This window comes from Amblyomma maculatum, chromosome 7 (assembly GCF_055883805.1).
Source record: "Amblyomma maculatum isolate TAMU_Amacu chromosome 7, ASM5588380v1, whole genome shotgun sequence".
In the NCBI taxonomy this organism is placed as follows: domain Eukaryota; kingdom Metazoa; phylum Arthropoda; class Arachnida; order Ixodida; family Ixodidae; genus Amblyomma; species Amblyomma maculatum.
Window position 1 is genome coordinate 135,692,499 of NC_139350.1, and position 20,854 is coordinate 135,713,352.

Consider the following 20,854-nt stretch of genomic DNA (forward strand, 5'->3'; position numbering starts at 1 on the left):
GGGCGAGCGGGTGAGTGAGCACTGAGCAGATCAGCGGATCAGCGCTGTCGGCGCGTTGGCGAAGTCCATTTGTTTCGGAGGGTGGCATAGCGCAGAGCTATGGGCACAGTTCATTTGTGTTCCAAGGGGTGGGAGGGTAGCGGGAGAAAGCGCACTGGCTTACAATGCGGAGAAGGCCAGAAAACAGGTTCTATTGTATGAGCGCGCGGCGGGGAGGGTGCAGCAGCTGGAATTTCTTTTTTTTTTCTTTTCAAAGATTTCGCATTTAACTACCTTTTGGCAGAACTCAGGAGCGAGACTTCATTGTTATAACCGATAATTTGCCAAGGGGGCATTGTAGTAAGCGGGTTATTTTACCCTAGAAAACATTCAAAAGTGGACGGTACAGCAGGTTTTCATTGTTGTAACCGATATATTGTTAAAACCGGTATCGTTATAAGTGGACTCAACTGTAATCTCTTGTTTTATTATTAGAAATTGAGTGCCAGAGTACCGGTCGTAGTTACCCTGTCTGACACGTCACTGCAGAACACAGCCTTAGTGCTACTCATACTGCTCTTCCACATTCACTGAAATGCTGAGGCATTGCTCATGCACTTTGACACAGCTGGCGTGATCTCGTTCTAGCTACTGCGTTTACAACATCAGCGATACGCAAGGATGCAATCAAGTGACTCAATGGGGCTTGCAGTTATGATTGCCTTGGGGCGTGCACAGTGCAGGGTGTGCACAGGTGCTTGAAAACCTTGAATACCATTGAATTACGGAAGTCTGTTTTCAAGGCCCTTAAAAACCTTGAATTTATGACTGGTCCTTGAAGATTCTTGAATTCCTTGAATACTAAATTTGAACTGGTGTTTTTCGTCATGAAAACGTTTTTGTTGCTAAACTTTTATTATTGACTGAGTTCTGAATGAACTGCAGGGAAGGAAACGTATCGATTTTTAGCCTATTTAGCGCATTCTCGTTAGGCGGCTGGGAACACTGCAGTGGGCGCGCGGCTGCGTCGTCCCATCGCTATCGCATCGCCATCACTCACCGAGCCCAACGTTTTTAGATAGGTTTACCGAGCCGTGCGGCCGTGTCTACGCTGGCGTTGCCCTAGTGCTTGCATTTTTGGAATGAGCGTGGCTTCTGCCTGTCAGCGCACGTGATATTTTCATATGTGACACAATGCCCGGAAAGAGCAAGTTTCAGGCTACGTGGCTCCACCATGACGAATACAAGCAGTGGATTGCGCCTGATACAACGAGTCCGCATCGGGCTAAGTGCAAGCTTTGCGGTAAAACTGTGGATGTGACTGCCATGGGTGAATCCGCTTTAAAAAGTCACATGAAAAGCGGCAAGCATATTGGCGCAATGAAGGTAGCGCAAGGGAGTGCGTTGAAAAGGTACCTGACGCCGGTCGCGGTAGAGCAGTCTACTAGCGCGTGTTCCTCGCAGTCGCCAAGCCTAAACGATGCTTGCAAAGCGCACGAGCTTGTCACTGATGCTGAAATTCTTTGGACTCTGAAAGTTGTGACATCCCACTTTTCGTACCGGTCGTCATCCCAAGCAGGGGAGCTATTTTAGCGCATGTTTCCGGACAGTGAAGTGGCAAAGGCGTTTTCTTGTGGTGAGAAGAAATGCACCTATATGACGTGTCATGGTCTCAGGCCTTTCTTTCTTTCAGCATTGCAGCGAGAAATAGAACAGTGTGAATTCTATGTCGTACTGTTTGACGAGTCGGCAAATGACTTTCTGCAAAGTAACAAATGGATGTGCACGTGAGGTGTTGGGACTCTGCTCACCAAGTGACGACCAGGTATTACACCTCCGTTTTTATGGGGCATTCCACAGCCGATGACATTCAGGAAAAGTTGCTAAGCGCCCTCGAGCCTTTGCCTCTTGCCAAGATTCTTCAGATATCAATGGATGGGCCCAATGTCAATCTGAAGTTCTTCAAAGGTCTTCAAGAGCACTTGCAACAAAACCACCAAGTTCTGTGTGTGGACTTAGGAACTTGTGGGCTACACACAGTGCACAATGCTTATAGGGCTGGAGTTTCAGCGACTAAATGGGGACTTGACTGCTTGTTGTCTAGTCTGAGTGCAATTTTTGAAGGTGCTCCAGCACGGAGACAGGACTTTTCGGCAGTTACAGGCCAAGATACCTTTCCTCTTAAGTTTGTCGCCCACCGGTGGGTGGAGAATGTTCCTGTAATTGAGAGAGCGTTGCTGTTGTGGTGTGACATGAAAAAGTACATTGAGGCTGCTAGAAAAAAAGAAGTCAACCTGCCAAAATGTGTATCGTTCAATAACTTGTGGGAGTTCTGCTGTGATGCTTTGCTGCCAGCAAAGTTGAATTTTGCCTTATGTGTGGCGATGGCACTGAACCCTTTTCTGGTAGAGTAGCAGACAGACAAACCAATGGTCTTTCTCCTTGCAAGGGATTTAGAAACTGTTCTCAGAAAGCTGCTGACGAAGTTTTTGAAATGTTTGATCCTGTCTGCCAAAGGGATAGTGGGTCTGCTGAAGATCGACATTGATAATGCCGAGAACCATGTTCCACTTGAAAAGGTGGATATAGGCTACACAGCAGAGCAAGTTCTCAAGAATTCTAAAGTGAGCTCAAAGGACGTGTTTCAATTCCGGATGGAATGTAAACAGTTTTTGATCAGTGCCACAAAGAAAGTTCGACAGAAGCCCCTTGAAGTTTGCATTTGTTAGGGGTCTTTTTTCACTAGACCCCTGACAGATGTGCTCGAAGCCAGAGGAATGCCTTGCAGGTTTCAGAAAAGTGTTGGACACCCTCATCACTGCAGGTAGAATGGCTGATCACCTTCGAGACACGGTGCTGGTTGAGTACACGGAGCTCCTGCACGAGCAGAAACATCAGCTTAGACAATTTGACAAGTGCGCTGACAGACTGGTTGAATTTTACCCTGATCTCTTGAAGTTCAGTTCAACCTACTCGAAGTTTTGGAGCATTGTGAAACTTCTGCTTGTCCTCAGTCATGGCCAGGCAACTGTCGAGCGTGGATTCAGTGTAAACCGACAGGTGTGCGTTGAGAATCTGAAGGACCTTTCATATGTTTCACAACGGATCGTGTGCGATGCGGTTGAGAAAGCAGGTGGTGTTCTAAACATTCCAATCACCAAGGAACTGAGGATCGCTGTGTCAGCTGCAAGGCAAAAGTATGGAGCATACTTGGAAGCCCAGAAAAAGAAGGACTTTGGAGCTTCAAAGCAGAGAAAAAAGCACTGCATTGAGGAAGAGCTTGATGCAATGAAAAGAAAGAAAAAGAAGCTGGAATTGACAATTGATGATCTCATGGCATCTGCAAATGCCTATGCTGATAAAGCAGAGGCAGAAAACAATGTGACACACATTGTAAAATCCAATAGCCTCGGAAAGACGGCCAAAGACAAGAGTGAGGAGCTACACGCCATCAAGCTCCAAATTCAACAAAAGCTGCTGGAGCTCCCCTGAAGTAGCCCTGAGGAGCTGCTTCCTAAGGATTTTTTTGTTTTGTGCAGTTGAAGCAGTGGACAATATTTTGTGAGGGTATAGGAAATAACCAACAATTTTATAAAACAAATTTTTTACTTTTCTGCGGGATATGACCAAACTTTCACTGTGATATTTTATGAAGCTATATTTAATTTTTTTCTGTGCAATAGAAGCAAATCTGCGTAGTGATGTTTTTTTTCTTTGTGGAATAAATATTTCAGACGTTTTGAGAGCACTGTTTGAAGATCTTTGACATGGAAAAAAAAAATTAAGCCCTTGAAGGGGGCCTTGAAAATCCTCCTATGGGGGCTTGAAATTCCTTGAATATCCTTGAATTTTTTTCTTTGCCACCTGTACGAACCCTGACAGTGGCACTATCGAGTCTCTCTTCTTTCTTATTTAATCACAGCTTGGCAGGCTGATCAAAACAGGAGTTTGTACACTTCATGCTGTTGCTAGAACCAAAGCGCGATAAAGTCTATTTTTCGCAAAGCTTGTTTAGCTGTGGTGCCCACCACAATGTAAAGGCAAAAAAAAACACTCTCAAGCTTTGCAATGCAATTTGGCAGCAAAAGACACAGTGAAACAGCTTAAATGCCATCAAAATTCAGGCGTGCAGCTTGGTTGCCTGACTTTAAGGGGGGATGTGGGTCTTACAATAGTAAAAAATGGACAAAAAATCGAATGAGAAAATTGCATTTTTTGAATGTTTATACCTTCAAGCATCTGCCCTAAAGATATCAACGCTGAATTAGATGGAGAAATACAATAAAACTGACTTTTAAAAAGCGCCATGGGAGCCGCAAAGGGGCCCAGAAGGAGCAGAATTTGTTCAAAACTCTCGCGCGTGCCGCGGGCGAAGCAGCCGGCCGGTCGCCGCCCTCTTGGGCTGGTTTCGAAGGCTTGTTTCTTTATAATCATTTTGCGGCATGATAAAATGGCATCACTCAAGCAGAACGACTGCCATCGCAGGTTTTCCGAAAGTCGTTCTCAGCCACTGATTGGCTGGCGCGCATCCTCGTGAGGCGAGCCTCGCGTCTCACGCTTCCCATTGGTCACCACGACTGGCACCAATTTCTTTTTTCGTGGCGGCTGCTGTGCACATTTCTTGCCTGCTCTTGCTATCGTATCAGTTTCTCTTGCAGTCGGCACTGATCTTTTGAACGTACGCGAGTAAAGAGCGTATAAAAAAATTAAAATGAGAGCTTCCAGGGAACCCCACACGTGCTGCTCAAAAACGTGGATGACTGAGCACTGCCAAGGTCGGCATAGAATCTTCGCCGAGTGCTTCCAGACACATTCATGACAGCATGAATACCTCTGTCTGCTCAGTTGATACTGATCAAATTCATCGACGGTGCCGTCTGCAGCTTCTTCATCGTATCACCTCTGACAACTGATTCTGACAGCGTGCCATTGTCCCCGTACCTTGGCCGCGACTTTGTGGACGAGCTCGTTTTTTTTTTTTTCGCAGGGTGTGTGATAAGTGCGGCAAACAGGAAATTTCGCAACGGAGGGCAAATAGAAGCTTTTGCTCCAGCAAAGGACTCTGCATGCAGCTCTGCATCTGCTGCACAGCAAAGTTTTAATATGGGACAGTGACCAGTTTATTAGATCAATTTGAGAAATATATGCCACTGTGTTCTGGCCTTAAACCTTGTGAAAGCTTATTAATATGGTGATATCATGTTATTGCACAATTTTAAGTATTTCTTTAATATGTAGGGCACTGGAACAGGCATGTGAAGGGATAAATGTAGTTTCTCATGCTGATTCTAAGGGTAGAACATGGATTTATGACAAGCTATTGCAATATTGGGGGGATGGTACTGTCACATATTTAGTATAGTCTTTCTCTTGAAGAACATACACTGATGTCATTCACACTGCTATAACTGAATTCTAGAAAAAGTTAGTTTTCTGAAGCTTCAAATGCGTTTTTCTCATTTTAGTGTTGTTGGGCAATGCGCTCTGCCTTACGGGGATTTTTTCTATGTTGTTTTTAAGTGACACTGACAAATTAGGTATCATTGTAATCATACTGAAAAGATCTAGGGGGATGCTATACATATTGCGCTGGTGCAATTGTGCTAATTGCAAATTAGCATGTTAATGAGAGCTGATTAGAGAGAAGTGTATGTAGTAAGAGTTGATCAGTTTCCTTGCCTATAAGTTGCTTTCGAATGAATAAAAATAGCATCATTCCCTATAGCGTGTCTTTGGCATTGTGTCTATGCAATTATTTTTTTCTGTTCGGCAAGGTGAAATTGCCAAAAAGCCCCGTAAGAAGTATCCTTCGATTATTCTTTAAATCTGCAGCAGTCCCTGAACCAATGTAGCTATCAAAAATCCAAGTAAAGATTTGAAATCAGCATGAAAAACTGGTCAAGACTGAAAAGTTTCATTCAGACTGGACAAATAATAAAGAAAATATTTTAATACCCACATCCCCTCTTTAAGGTCTTCACCCCCCCCCCCCCCCCCCCCCCGCTCTTTGGCCATGGCCACATGCTACATTGGGAACATATATGTGCGTGCTCTTTGCTAAGATGGGTGATGAGCTAAATATATTCTTACACGAGTGTGACGCTTTCATTGGAAAATGTAATAGTTGGTACGATTTAAGCCCTTGCTTAATTGTTTGAAAATGGGATGAAGATGCTGAAAACTGAAAGTTGCAAGAGACAATACTTGGGAGCGAAGAGCCTCAAAAACGACGTAGATAGTAATTTCCAAAAACAAGTACAATTTATTGGTCGAGATTTGCGAGGTATGTATACCAGGTGTTTCAGTGAACACTATAAAATATTTTTAAAAGATTCATTTAAGTGCTTTCTGTCAGACATCACTCTCATTTTTATTTTATTTATTGGGTTCTCGTGGTCAACAGGTGTCAGCCACAGCTAGTGCAGCCACAAATTAAGCCCACAGCAATAAAAATGCTCTCATACTCTTTCCATTTTGCATAACGGCTAAACATAGTGCAGCGACCCACGTGTTTTTGAAGATCCCTTTGCTTATTCTGCTTACAGCTGAGTGGCGAGCTGCCATGAGATTGCCTGAAACATTCTGTGCATTGGTTGACTCCTACTTTCTGCAGGGCAGGGAGCTTAAAAAAATGGCAACAGGCTAATATGGTGACATAAAAAGGCTCTTTGCTTGAAATGTATACAGTGCATGCTGTGCAATGACACCGGTTTTGGGCAGAGTTTCAGGGAGTCAGCTCACGGGGCTATCTGTGTGTCCGTGCTCGCACTATGGCGGCAGTTCACAAGCATTGACTGGTGCAGCATGCCGGCCGAGCTTTCACACGTGTACCCTGCCTAATATGTGGAGCGATCTTCGAAAACTTGCGTGTTGCTGGGTGGGGCATGTTCAGCCGTTATAGTATTTTTATTGGCCGCAACAGAGTGAAGGCTGTGCCTTGGGAAAGCAAAGTAGAGGCAGTTTTATTGCAGTGGCCTTAATTTGCAGCTTCATGTCTGTTATTAGTATTTCTATTCACGACAACCTGATAAACAAAACAAATGATGCCAGAATGACGTTTCTCAGAATTTTCTAAAAAAAAACATTTTAGTGCGCCTTTAAAGAGTTCAAATTGAAATGCAGTAAACCCTCGTTAACACGGACTCGCATATCTCGAAAAATTTGGTGAAGTCGAAAATTTCCCACGCTGTGCCTTCACCTCCCATAGGTGCTATGTATTAGCTTCTGTTTATCTCGAAGCAATTTTCGGGCTTAATGCGGATATCTTGAAATTGAAATTTTGACCGGAAGAACCGAAGGCAACCGTCATTACCGAAAGGTGATAGGGGCTCCTAGCAAGCGTTTTGTTCTTATACTAAGTGCCGAACGCGGTCACGTTCGAAGATCGAATACAAAATTCCCACAGACACAGCCGTTTTCCGCCTTGGGAGCAGTCACATGAGCGCCGCTCGCGCGCGCGGGGGCTGATGGGTTTTATTGGGCAGTCGGTTCAGCCAGTTCAGCGTGGTTCGGTCAGTTGCCCTTTGCACGTGCAAAGCGGCAAGTGCGATTTAGTGATTGTGTGGTCCTGTTTCGTTGTGCTATGTGCACGAAGCGTTGATTGATTTTTGTTGTGTATGATTGCTCTGGAACAAAGTTGAATGCAGCAGTGGCAACCAAAGGCTTACGCGATGCGTTCAGCAGCTCGAGGACGCTTTTGTCAGGCTGAATGCGAAGCAGGCAAAGCATTACCCAGTTCTGCCTTCTAGAATAATAAAATTCAGTTTTTTCTGAATTCTGTTGTGTTTAATTAAAAGCTTCCCTTGTGTAGTGGAGCATCAACGGGCCAAAGGCCGCCAAAGGATTTTCGCTCGTCGCTGTCGCGCTCAGGTTCTGGGTTCTTGGAAAATTTCGAGTCTCACCCGGAAGCAGCTCGCGAGGCAGCCAATCGCAGAAGGCTTTGGGCTGCTCAATTACCATCCTGGCTTTTTTTTTTACGGGTGAAGTTTGTTTTCCTAGTCCGGTTTGAGCGAAGAACCTGCAGACGCTCACCTCGTCTGATCCGTGCATATATGGGCACATTGAGACAGTTCAGTAAAAGCTTGGTAGGGTAGTAAACGAAAATAAAAAGGCTAGTGTGGCTAGATATTGTTAATTATTGAAAGGAGCAAGAGAAAGCCACTGCTTGCAATGCAAGTATGCATTTGTAGCAGCACACCACTGCGCTGCCACCTTTTTATTTTTTTTTAAACGCGATGCGTAGAAGATTTCATCAGTGTTGTATTTCAAGCTGTGTAGTGTTAGAAATGGGATATAGCGGAACTGTACTCTCCGTGACCGAACGACGACGGGGCGGTAACAAAGCAACAATTAAAATGTGCCTCTGTCGCAGAGTCCTGTAGCTCCATGCGATGTGCACCAGTGGCAACGAAGGGCGGCGGCGTGCGACGGATCGCCAGGGGTTGTGGCCAGAAATTTTCTGCATTTTGCCTAACTCGAAACTTCGCTTATCTCGAAATTTTTCCCGGATTTTACAACTTTGAGTTAACGAGGGTTTACTGTATATATAGATATATATATTGTTACGAAGAAGATAGGCAGTGGCGCGAGAGGAGCCCTCGTGCTAGGCCAATCATTAAATCATCCTTCACCCTATCGCCATGTTGTGCTGTCCTCTTCGCTTGTCACCACATAACATTTTTGGTTCGAGGTACAGCGTACGTCATCCCCATCTTTGCCTTGGAGCATCGACGCCATCTGTGTGTCGGGACCATCGACCGAGGGCCCAGGGACATCGCTGAGCAGCTTCGCCCCAGCTCTTCTAGCCCAGACCCGACCAACTACCAGCCCCCAGCCCGGACCTGAAGGCAAGGAGATTAGACAGACCAACCAGATCCAAGGCGAAGGACCCAAAAGACCCGAAGGAACAGATGGACATGAACACGCAACCCCTGCCCAAGCCGCCTGACGTGACCTCGAGCCATCGGTCCCATGGACTCTGGTGACGGATGGTTGAACAGCTCCAGGGGAGGCGGATCACTCACGCATCAGACATCATGGTGGCAAGCAAGTCATTCACTCTTGTCTTTCCTTGAATATCCTCACCGTCACGTCACTATCAATTCCAAACCAACTGATCGGGACGATCGCTCGGTGGCCCCAGGAAGTGTTATGAAGAAGATAGGCAGTGGCACGAGAGGAGCCCTCGCACTTGGCCAACCATTAAATCATCCTTCACCCTATCGTCATGTTGTGCTGTCCTCTTCGCTTTTCACCACATAACAATATATATATATATTCAGGAACAGGCTCTCAACTACAGCAGAGATAATTTAGTGTAAACACTACTTTAATTTCATAGTTAATGAACTGATATTCGTGAGTTTACTTTCTAGTGCTACAGTTGAGTAGAAATTCTCAGTCATTTCTGTCAGCTGCTTTTGCGTGTTCTGTTAGCTCCAACTGGAAATCTTCCCCACCCTCAAGAAATGCTACGTGTGGACTAGCCACAGTGCCCAAATTCTGAAAACAAACTTTAGAGAATTGCCTATTCATGCCTTAGCTCCTTCCTCGATTTTGACCCATCTATCCAACCGGTCAGTAGCATTTTCCGAGTTTCTGATTGAAATTATTCATTAGTCTTAAGACTAGATTTTCTCATTTTTGTTTTGGATTTAGAGGTCTGAGCATGAATAAGAGGTAGGCAATGATTAAAAAACTGAGTACTAAAAGCAAGAAGACAAACAAGTAGGGAAAAAGCACTGGGACAGGTTCAGCAAGATAGCCCGACTGTGATCGCCAGGGGGGGGGTTCCTTGGCACATAGTGATGGCTGCTGGGAATCCTTCTGGCAAAAAAATTTTGAAAACCCCCACATTTAGGCATTCCGTTCTAGTAAAGAGTTCAGAGCCACTAAAAAGTGAGCACAATATAGGCCTCTCTGCAAAGATTATGATACCAGGGAAGCGTGTGGATGCACCAGAAGAAAACCGGCTTGGTGGGCAAATGCTTCCTTTTCAGTCAGGTCTCCCGTTTTAAGACGCACCAGTGAGTTGCTCGTTACTGTGCAGTTTTTGCCTCAAATTGTGAGTTAACTGTGCTTAGATTGTACGCAAGTATGCAGTGCCCCTTAGCGCTCACACCTATCATCAATTCTCTTGAAAGTGATCACATAGCCTCAGCAACTATGAACTTATTTTTCTATTCCAAGGACATGCATGGCGCCTTTCGGAGGACCTGAAACCCTACCAAATGCTTGAAACACATATGACCTATGCATGCTGAAAGAGGGTCTGTGCAGGCCTATTAGAGGCATTGGATACCTTTTTTTTTTCGAATATCTTTCTCAATAGTCACAGCCAAGCCCCTCAATGCATGAGCAGTCGTGAACAAAAACAGCAGCGTATGCTTGAGCTCTGTGCTTGGCTGGGTAATTTCCTTTTTAAGTACAGACATCTTTAGTTTGTGTTTTGTTCGACGAGAGAAACAATCTGTTACTCCTTGTTTACTATCGGTGAGTGCAGGAAAAAATTATTTCCACCCCGTTGACTAATCCAGTCACCTAGAGTGATTACGAGGGAGCACGATTTTCTCCGCTGCTATAATTATGACAGAAATGGGTTCTGAAGCAAACCTAAAATAAAATTATTTGGGTATTATTAAAATACAAAACTGCGCAAAAGGGACGGGACAAGAAAAGAACACAGGACAGAACTTTCGATAATATTTCGATAACTTTCGATAATCGAACAGAATATTCGATAATATCTGGGTGTCAAGTCTCCTGCAAACTTGTAATTACATTATAAAGCAACAAAACATGTCTTGTATCTTATAATAGTATTTACCCAGGGCGTACAAATATGCAAAAGTGCACTTAAGAAAAGATAGGGTCTTAAAATATTTTTCTTTTTTATTTGTCTAATCTGAATGAAACTTTTCAGTCTTGATCAGTTTTTCAAGCTGATTTCAAATCTGTACTTGGATTTTTGATAGCTACATTCGTTCATGGACTGCTGTAGATTTAAAACATAATCAAAGGGTACTTCTTTTGGGGCTATTTGGCAATTTGCTTTTCCAAACAAAAAAATTGCATACACTCAATGCCAAAGATATGCTCCAGGGTGTGATGCTCTTTTTATTAATTTGAAAGCAATTTATAGGCAGGGAACAGACCAACCCTTACTACATAGGCTTTCTCTAATTAGCTGTCATTACCTCTCATTACCATGCTAATTTGCAATTAACACAATTGCATCAGTGCAATATGAATAGCATCACATACTAGATCGTTTTAGTATGAATACAATGATACCTAATTTGTCAATATCACTTAAAAACAACATAGAAAAAGTCCCCGTAAGGCTGAGTGCATTGCCCAACAACACTGAAATGAGAACAATGCATTTGAAGTTTCAGGCAACTGTAACTTCTTCTAGAATTCAGTTATAGCAGTGTGAATGACATCAGTGTATAGCTCTGCTCTTCAAGAGAAAGGCTAACTAAATATGTGACAGTACCATCCCCCCAATATTGCAATAGCTTGTCATAAACCCATGTACTACCCTTAGAATCAGCATGAGAAACTACATTTATCCCTTCACATGCCTGCTGCAGTGCCCTAGAAGGTAAAGAAATACTGAAATTGTTCAATAACATGATATCACCACATTAATAAGTTTTCACAAGGTTTAAGGCCAGAACACAATGGCATATATTTCTCAAATGGATCTAATAAACTGGTCACTTCCCATACTGAAACTTTGCTGTGCAGCAGATGCAGAGCTGCATGCAGAGTGCTTTGTTGGAGCAAAAGCTTCTATTCGCAATCCGTTGCGAACTGCGGCGCGAAATTTCTTGTTCGCCGCACTTATCACACACCCTGCGAAAAAAAAAAAACGAGCTCGTCCACCGAAGTCGCGGCCAAGGTACGGGGGACAACGGCACGCTGTCAGGGTCACTTGTCAGAAGGGATACGATGAAGAAGCTGCAAATGGCACCGTCGATGAAGTTGATCAGTACCAACTGAGCAGACAAAGGTATTCATGCTGTCATGAATGTGTCTGGAAGCACTCGGTGACGATTCTATGCCCACCTTGGCAGTGCTCCGCCATCCTTGTTCTTGACTGGCGCGTGCGGTGTTCCCCGGACGCTCTCGTTTTTATGTTTTTATACGCTCTTTACTTGCATCGAAAAGATCAGTGCCGACTGCGAGAGCGATTGATACGATAGCAAAAGCAAGGAAGAAACGTGCACAGCGGCCGCCACGATGGCGAACTAAACAAAACGATTCGTACAGATTCAAAATTGGCAAATTCAAGGATATTCAAGGAATTTCAAGGCCCAGTTAGACTATTTTTAAGGACTCAACACAATGCTACATGCAGCAGTTTTCAATTCCGGGTACCAATTTTACTGAACAAAGTAAAAAAAGATACATTTCAAGGAACAGCTTGTATGCACTAAGCCTAGATTATACTAAGCCAATGTATTAAACCAGTATTGCATTAAGCCAATATAATTAAAAAATGTTCCGTCTTGAAAAACACCCTGCAATGCATTGCACCAGTGTCGAAGAGCAATCCATTCTGCAAAACTGCTAATGGAAACTGCAGAGGAGCTCCTGGCGCTTTTCCTGAATCTTCTCGTTGAGGTTATATAGTCAAACCTTAATATAATGATCACGCGTAAAACGAATTATTGAATATATCGAACTCGTCCGAAGTATTTTTGTTAAACACATGCATTTTTAACTTCCTGTAGCGAACACGGTTTGGTATAAAACATAAAACGAACTTCGGGACGCCGAGCACTACCTCACTTTATTAGCAGGATGCAGGCTTCGTTGCACTACAGGTGTGTTATGCGGCGCAGCAAACGTTCCGGACTACCTCGCAGGCGCTGACAGCGCCACAGATGCCACGTCGGCATTGAGAGTAGACAGCCAAAAAAATCGTTCGCATCCCACAATTGCTGACAGCGCTGTTTCATCAGTGGTGGCAGTGACACGATCGAATGTTGTTGCTTTTGCCCGTTCGCGTTCTAGTGTTAGCAGCGGCGTGGCCGTCGTAGCGTGGTAGCATTCTGTGGAGGTTGCGTCAGTGGTTGTGTCGAGTGTGGTGCGTGGGTGTGCGTAGTGCTGTGATGGCTGTGAATGGGAAAAAAAAGAGCAGCCCTGACGTTAAAGACTAAATTCGAGATAGTTCAGCGTGTGGAGAACGGCGAAAAGAAGTGCATTCTTGCGGACTTATTTGGCATGCCAAGGAGCACTTTGAGTGCCATTCTCAAGAACGAAGCTGTCATCAAGGCACAAGCACAAGAGACCACACAGACAAGTGCACTGCGTCTTCGGCCCCCTGCATTCGGTGACGTGGAGAAGGTGCTCCACAAATGGTTTTTGGACGTGAGAGCTCGAAACATACCGGTGTCGGGACCGATGCTTCCACAAAAAGCAAAAGACTTTGCCTTTATCCTCGATGCCAAAAACTTCGTCACCAGCTCGGGATGGCTGCAAAGGTTCAAGGCACGCTACGACATCGTAGGCAAAACGATCTCTGGCGAAAGAGACGGTTAACTGCGAGAGCATCAAATATTGGTTGGAAGAGGAGTGGCCGCAAATTTTTGCAAAATATCAGCCCAAGGACATCTTCAATGCGGCAGATTTTGGCAGATGCTACCCAACATACATCGGAGACTGACCCCAGCAGCGCGAGAGAACTACTTGTAGAAAGTCATGCTCGGCAGGAGTGCACACTAATTTGCGCTGAATGGGACAGGGATATAAAGGAAAGTGCTCCGCGGCGGCCGCCGGTGTGTGTGGATAGCATCCTGCCCACCTGCAGGTATGCACTCGCGAACGATCCGAGTCGTTCGGGCTGCAGTCGCACACAATTCCGAAAGGTCAAGAAACTGAAAAAACCGGTGGCCGAGGAAGACACCAGACAAGGTTGAAAGCTATGCAAACGCAGACGGGACAGGAAATGCAGAGACCGTGAATGCGTGGGCAATGCTTGGGAAAACAGGCACGGCAACCGGAAGCTTTAGAACTGAGCGTCGACGCTTTGTGTGCGGGGCTAGCAGGGCGGAGTTCCTGAGCTGTTTTCTTCGTTTTTTTTCTGGTGTCTCCGAGTGTTGAGTTGAGGGGAGAGAGGAGTGTCATTTTTAATTGCCGATATCTCCGGTGGTAATGAAGCTAGCTGAAAAATTCTTGCAGTGAATTGACTTGTGAGAAAGTATCTATCTCTCTACCGATTCGCTTTACCTCATTTTAGGCATTGCATGACCCCTTTAATATATATAAATGACTTACCAGAGCTCCTCTCATGCAATATCCGTCTATTTGCTGATAACTGCAGGATTTACCGTTCAATAAAAAATATCTCCGGCCAAAGTGCCCTTCAGGATGATCTTAGCCGTGTTAAAAAATGGTGCGATGATTGGCTAATGACCCTTAACCCAAACAAATGCAAACTCATTTTGTTTCACCGCAAACATCAACCATTTTCTTTCTCTTACAGGCCTGCTAATACAGTTAAATCTCATTACAAGAGACAGTTACAAGAGACACTCGGTTATAAGAGACGTTTGAAAATGGTTTGGTTGGTTTTCCTATGTCTGCCACGTTAACAACATTGCATACAAGAGACATGGTTGCAAGAGACACTCGGTTATTAAGGGCAACTTTTTCAGGTCTCTGGAGTAAATTATTCACTATTTAGAAGAGACACAACCAAGGTGTGCTCATGCAATGCATCTGGAACGCACCAACTCGTACATGATGCACTTCAGATTCCCTTAGCTAAATTATGTTCCATATCAATGTCCTTTTTGTTGTGTATGTCAGGAACTGAGGAGTGCTTCCCCATGATTGGAAAGTCAAAATGGCATTGCATTACTGTTACCTACGAAGCAAATCAAAAGGCATGAATGACGTCCATCATTTTTAACTCCTCACTGTTAAAATTTGATCACAAGATGAAAGCTTAGAATCCTGGTGTCTTTCTCTTTGTGAATTATCTGAGGGTGACAAGCATGTAAGAGTGACTCAGAGGTACTAGAGCAACAGGAAGGCTTGCAAAGGGAAGTGCTTTACCTCCAGAATTTGGGAAGAAATACACTCAGCGTTCACAAATGTACATACTAGTAGTATGAATAACATCGTTAAGCTTTCTTGAGCAATTTCCTGTTAATGCGTGTGAATGCATTTACTATATGCTGATGTGCAGTAAACTGATCAACCCAGTGATTTTAGAATTTTTGGTTACAAGAGACCTTGCTTACAAGAGACATGTTTTTCGGTCCCCTTGAGTGTCTCTTGTAACGAGGTTTTACTGTACTTCAATAGAGCTCATCCACTCATATAAATACCTAAGTATCATTTTAAGCCATGACTTATCTTGTCGCGAACACATTACTAACATAATTTCTTCTGCGAATAAAACCCTAGGATTTCTCAAGCACCATTTACGGCATGCTTCTACAGATGTAAGATTACTTGCCTACAACACACTGGTAAAACCTGAGCTTGAAGATGCATCCCCCATTTGGAGCCCCCATCAAGGATACCTCATCGATGCACTTGAAGCCATCCAAAATTGCGTAGCTTGTTTCATTCACTCGCAGATTCATACGAAGACAGTGTATCATCCTTGAAATCTCAGTCTAACTTGCGAAGTCTTTCTTGCCGTCGCCGCACTGCCACACTATCTCTCTTCCACAAATTCTATTACAGCTCGCTCCACCAAGAACCATACATCTGCGCACCTCCGCAACGCATATCCCATCGCACCGGCCACCCATTTCAAGTCGCTCATTCATGCGCCTGTACCGTAACCATTTCCTCTTTTCACGAGCTGAGTCAGACTGGAACAACCTCTCCCACTCCACTGCTGCCATCACCTGCCCATCATCCTTCAACGCCAACATTGAAATGTGTATATCAGGTGAAAATCTGTGAAAGTAGTGTAACATTTGATGATTATCTACCCCACTTATGTAATACCTTGAAAGGGGCCTTTAACCCTTTCGCTGTCACGAACGTACCAGTATGTTTTTGCACTCCCCCCCCCCCCCCCCCCCCCGCAGTGTCACCGACGTACCGGTACATTCTCTAACGTGTGTTCACAATTTTGTGCCCAAGCGCGAAGCTGGCGCACTTGGACAGGCTGCGCCATCTGTAAAATCTTTTCTACAACTTTGTATTTTCGCCCCGCGTTGTATTGGTACGTATATACTGTAGAATATGGAACTACCGCGCCCAGCCCCGCCACCTTTGCTAGGGAGCGCGGTCGCTCCGCGCTCGCTATTCTATTGCGCTAAGCGATCACGCAGTGCGCGTGTTGCGCGGCGCGTGCGTGCGGTTACGAGTTCAATGGTTGTTCTGCCATCTGCCACAGGTTTGCAGGTTTTTATTTTTATTTTGTTGGCATGTCTGCTACGATGTACCTCGTTCAGGGGCTCGCGCCGTTGCCACTTAATAGGTCGACACGACTCGATCGCTGCTATCGCTCTCTCTTGGCGCACCCTTGCTTGCGGCTAGCAGCAGCAATGGAGGTTGTTTTAGCCTCTTTTCATCTCCCTCTGTCATCTTGATTTCACAACGTGCCATGCTTTCCGTTGTGCGGGCCACTGGAAGTGCGCCCTCGTGTGCGCAGTTACTTTCGGATAGCTGACTGCGGGGGACCTTCGACTTCGGACTGGAGCGATGGCTCTTTTGACTATAAATACGAGCCAAGCTCGGATTCGGACTCTCAAGAAGTATCTAGGAGTTTTTTCTTTTATCTTTATTTATCTAATTTATATCTAATTTATATGACGTTAATTACAAACACCTGCAGGACACTGAAATGTGCATATTCCGTCGACTGTTATTTGTATAGCAGCCATAATCAAACATAAATCGTTATGCTCGTTCCCTGAAACCAAGTCGACACTGGGGGTGCGTCACGGCCAGAAACGCTTGACAGTGAAAGGGTTAAGGTTAATAAATGAAATAAAAACCTTGTCAGTTCAAAGTCATTGAGACCGAGAAAAAGGTTCAAATTAACCAGGTTTTCAAATTACTACAACACTGCTAAAAATCTGACCCAAGCAAACAATTTAATTTCGAGAACACGCTGGGCATACCCACCTTCCTCCTTTTCAAGCTTCTATCCATCAGTCATCAATGAAAGCGCTTGGTCACCTGCAATCAAGACCCCGCTTTTAGCATCATTCATTTGAAAAGGTATTTGCTGCTATCACGATTTCCAATAAACTAGTGGCAATATTCAGCACACACCCTAGTCACGAGATGTTAAAGCGAACATACCGAAAACCAGGCTTGCATAACCGGATGGGCTGAGCAAGCCATTACCAGCACTTCTGTCAAGACTTTCTTTGGAAGGAGCTTATGTCAAAAGATAAGCACACCGCAATGTTATTGCTGTGCAGCATCTTGGCGCGTTACCATAAAATTCGCTGTGGACTGCAAGTATTGAATTTTTTGTGTTAAATTTGGAGTAGCATAAGTACAGGATGGGTTCATTATGCGATCACAAGTCTATAGAAGCTGCACAAAACACACAAACAACAGAACTGGCACTAACGCCTGGCAATTTATTAAAAATGACAGAGCTTTAAAAATGTTTAACTCACTGAAACGTTTATCACAGAGGCATAGATGGGCATACATCCCAAAAATTGCAGAAAGGCATGTGCTACTACTGAAAGAAAAGGATTTATGGAAAATGCCAGCAAAACAAGTCATAATATCAAAAGCTGAGACAAGGGGAAAAAACAAAAAAACCTTACAAGGGAACAGAACTCCAGCAACATCAAGAAGTCATTAAGCATAGCTAAAGCAGAGTCAAACAAGTAAAAGCAAAATAACGAAATAACACCTGAGGAGAACCCCTGCTATAACAGCAAAAGTAAAAAGTGTAGCAACGGTAGTGTCATAGAAGTAAAAAGAAATGAGAACAAAGCTATCAGCGAAGAGAGACCTACAAACAGAAATAGGACTAGGCAGTGCTACAGACAGGAAACCCAGTTTCTTGGATAAGGCATTCGATGGTTTGCTTACGCACTAGTCGCCTCCCCTGGATGTGAGCCAGGCTTCGATAACCTCCCTCTGGCCCTTATTTCAGACTCCCCAAACAGAGGCTCGCACTTGAAGTCACAGTTCGATTTGTAGTCATTCTCACAAAAGCACTTCTTTTCTTGCAGTGGTCTGCCAGATGTCTGCCCGCATTACCATTCACACACCGCTCATGATACGCTAAACATTCATCTATGCGCCTGCCAGTCTGCCCTATGTAAGAACTAGCACATAGAAGCGGAATCTCTTACTCAACTCCGATAGTATATTTCATGGATTGCATCATATGTTTGAGACCACAATCTTCACGCTCTTTTTTCTTGGTCATCATGTTGGAGGTGATGGACAGCTTGCATGGCACAGAAAACACCAGATTGATCTTGCACCTACTGGCTATTTTTTTTTAGATTGTGCAAGAGCTTAGAGAAGTATGGGACAAGATCCAAATGACTCCTACCTTGCTGCCTAACATGCTGCTTCTTGGGCTTGAGCTTTTGCAGAATGCCTTCCGATACACTGGAAATCACATTTACTAGATACCCTGCACCCCTCAAAGCTTTCATTCACACAGTGCTCGCTGCTTCTTTTCAAAGGTGACTGCTGGCTATTACTGACAATCGCCCATTCGGCAAGCTTAGAGAGTGCTATCATAAGGTAGGAGGGCTTTCCTTGAGCGAGGATTGTACTCCAACAGATGCTTTCTGAGAAATAGAAGCATAAATCTAGGAACTGGATGCGGTTGCTCTGCGGGTTGGAGAGGAGAGAGGCTAAGAGTGCACGCACCGCTGCCTCCAGTTCAGCCGTACTTTGACGAAGCACCGAGAGTACCCACGGCTGCGTTGCAGTGAAGGACGATTCACTTCTGCAGGTGGGTGCTTCGGCAGTGGTTTTTTCTGCTTGGAGCTCTGGGGTTGAGGTGCTATGGCATTGCTTTGCGGTGCCACTCCACGGCTCAGAAGGGCTATTGATTCATCGGTTTGTGGTGAAATTAGTACAGGGCCGCTGCAGGCCGCAGCTTCAAACTCTATGCTTAAATTTTTGTTAAAATAAGGAATTATAGAAATTTTTTTCGTTATCTGAGGCTTCGAATTAAGCAAGTTTGAACTATTGCTGTTATACTGTAAATTTTTTTTTTTTTTTTTTCAGTTTACAACTATACATCTAGGAATTTTTAAAAGTGGTTGCTGGAACATCCAAATTCAGGCAGGTTCCTTTCTTCTCTTGTCTTGCATCCCCCTATGTAGCCATATCACACTTGGCAATTTTAGATGGTACAGGATATTTATCACATCAGTGTACAGGGTCATCTACTTTTAGTATGAACAAGCATGCTGTTTTCAGAGTGCCATTGCCTTCGATTCGGCCACATATTGACGCAGTTGCCAACTTTCAGGTCGCAATGAGCCTGCAGCGCTTTGCTTTGACATGTGGCTGCCTCGCACACAGTGGAGCTTTGAAGCATGCTTTTTTGCAGCAAAAATGGAAGATCCCATACAATGTACCAACAGCTTCGTTGCCACTGCCATCAGAGTGTGGCATCCCTCTCAGCACTACGATTTCTGTCTCCCCTCTTGTGTCATTTGGAGCCGTTCCCTCCTCTCTATCCTACTTTCCCACAGGCCCTTGGTTGCTCTCTTTTAATGATTTCTTAATTGTCTCTGGAGCCAACTTCTGTTTTCCTAGCTGCCCTTTCATAGTCATTGCTTTAGTTGGCCACGAATACTTGAAGGCCACCGACTGGCCTTACTGAAGATGGCTGTGGGAAGATTTGATGTCCTTTTGAGGGCAATGCTTTTCCGCAGCCAGCATCTTTCCTCTTCCGCTGGCCATCCATGCAGTGCCAGCCTGCAGGGTTTGCCAGTTCTAACAGTTCAATTGCATGAAGTATTTGCCACTGCATGGGCCGCTTGCACACGCATGGCAGTCTTCCTGTCTGCTCGTTCTGTACGCAGTCAGTGTGGTGCAGTTGCGTGTATAGCACCCAATTTGTATGCAGTTTCCCTTTGCCAGCTGGGTGACAAAAGCAATGATGTCTGTTAATGAGTCTGTTTTTCTTATTTTCCCAAATGATGAAAGCTTCAGTCAGCATAAAGTTTCGAACATTCCCTGTATATAGCACTGCTCGCAGTGAATATTCATAGGTTTGTAGTGCTCATGTGGCCTGAGTTCATGTGTCCCTTGTTTTGTGTTGGTTTTATTCTTAACTAACCGTCAGCCCGATTTCATGCCCTTGCTTAAACTAAACTTGTGTGAATTGCGATACAAGTGTGGTAATTGGTGGGCAACCTACAATATGTTTATTCATGAGGTTAAAGCTTTATGGTTAATTTTTATGCCTGATTTGGTGGCAGTGTCAACTAGAAGGAAGCTGTAAGATTTGTTCAATTACAATGCTAAATAGAGCAAGTCATAGTTGTCCATCTTTTGAACACACATTCTTGCCGTGTAGTTGTAGAGTAGCAGTCATTGAAGGCATTTGTGTGCTTTAAAGTCAAATTTTGTTTCTACAATTTGATGCATTGAGAGCATCGTAATGTATGAGGTAGACTGCACTTAAAAGTACTTCAGCATTACATTTTGTGACTTGTGCAAAGGCAGTTGTTAGTATCTTGCTTAGGGCAAATCCATGCAGTGTGGCGGAGCAAGACACCCAACAGTGTGCCATCTGTAGAATGTGCTTTGCAAAGTGAGGTCTGCTTTTTGTATGCCAGTCTCTCGAGCTTCACAAGTCAGTTTCGAGATGAAGTTGATAACGTCACCATGAACATACCATTTCTAGTTCTCTGATTAGTTTAACTTCAACATGATAGGCTTCATTCAG

General features: G+C 44.4%; 1 long non-coding RNA gene and 1 pseudogene across 11 annotated transcripts in view; both read left to right on the top strand.

The window, feature by feature from the left end:
• LOC146184805 (uncharacterized) overlaps positions 1–20,854 on the top strand; it is a 68,340-nt gene that overhangs the window by 26,104 nt on the left and 21,382 nt on the right. The window contains exon 5 of one of the 11 annotated variants that reach the window (XR_014708920.1): positions 19,180–19,236. The exons of 9 other annotated variants lie outside the window; for them this stretch is intronic. This is a non-coding gene — a long non-coding RNA (uncharacterized LOC146184805). Of the gene's footprint in view, positions 1–8,674; positions 9,218–19,179; positions 19,237–20,854 lie in introns of those variants that run through there. One more of the 11 variants, XR_014708929.1, reaches the window with a different exon arrangement.
• LOC146184806 (uncharacterized) lies at positions 184–4,977 on the top strand (annotated as a pseudogene).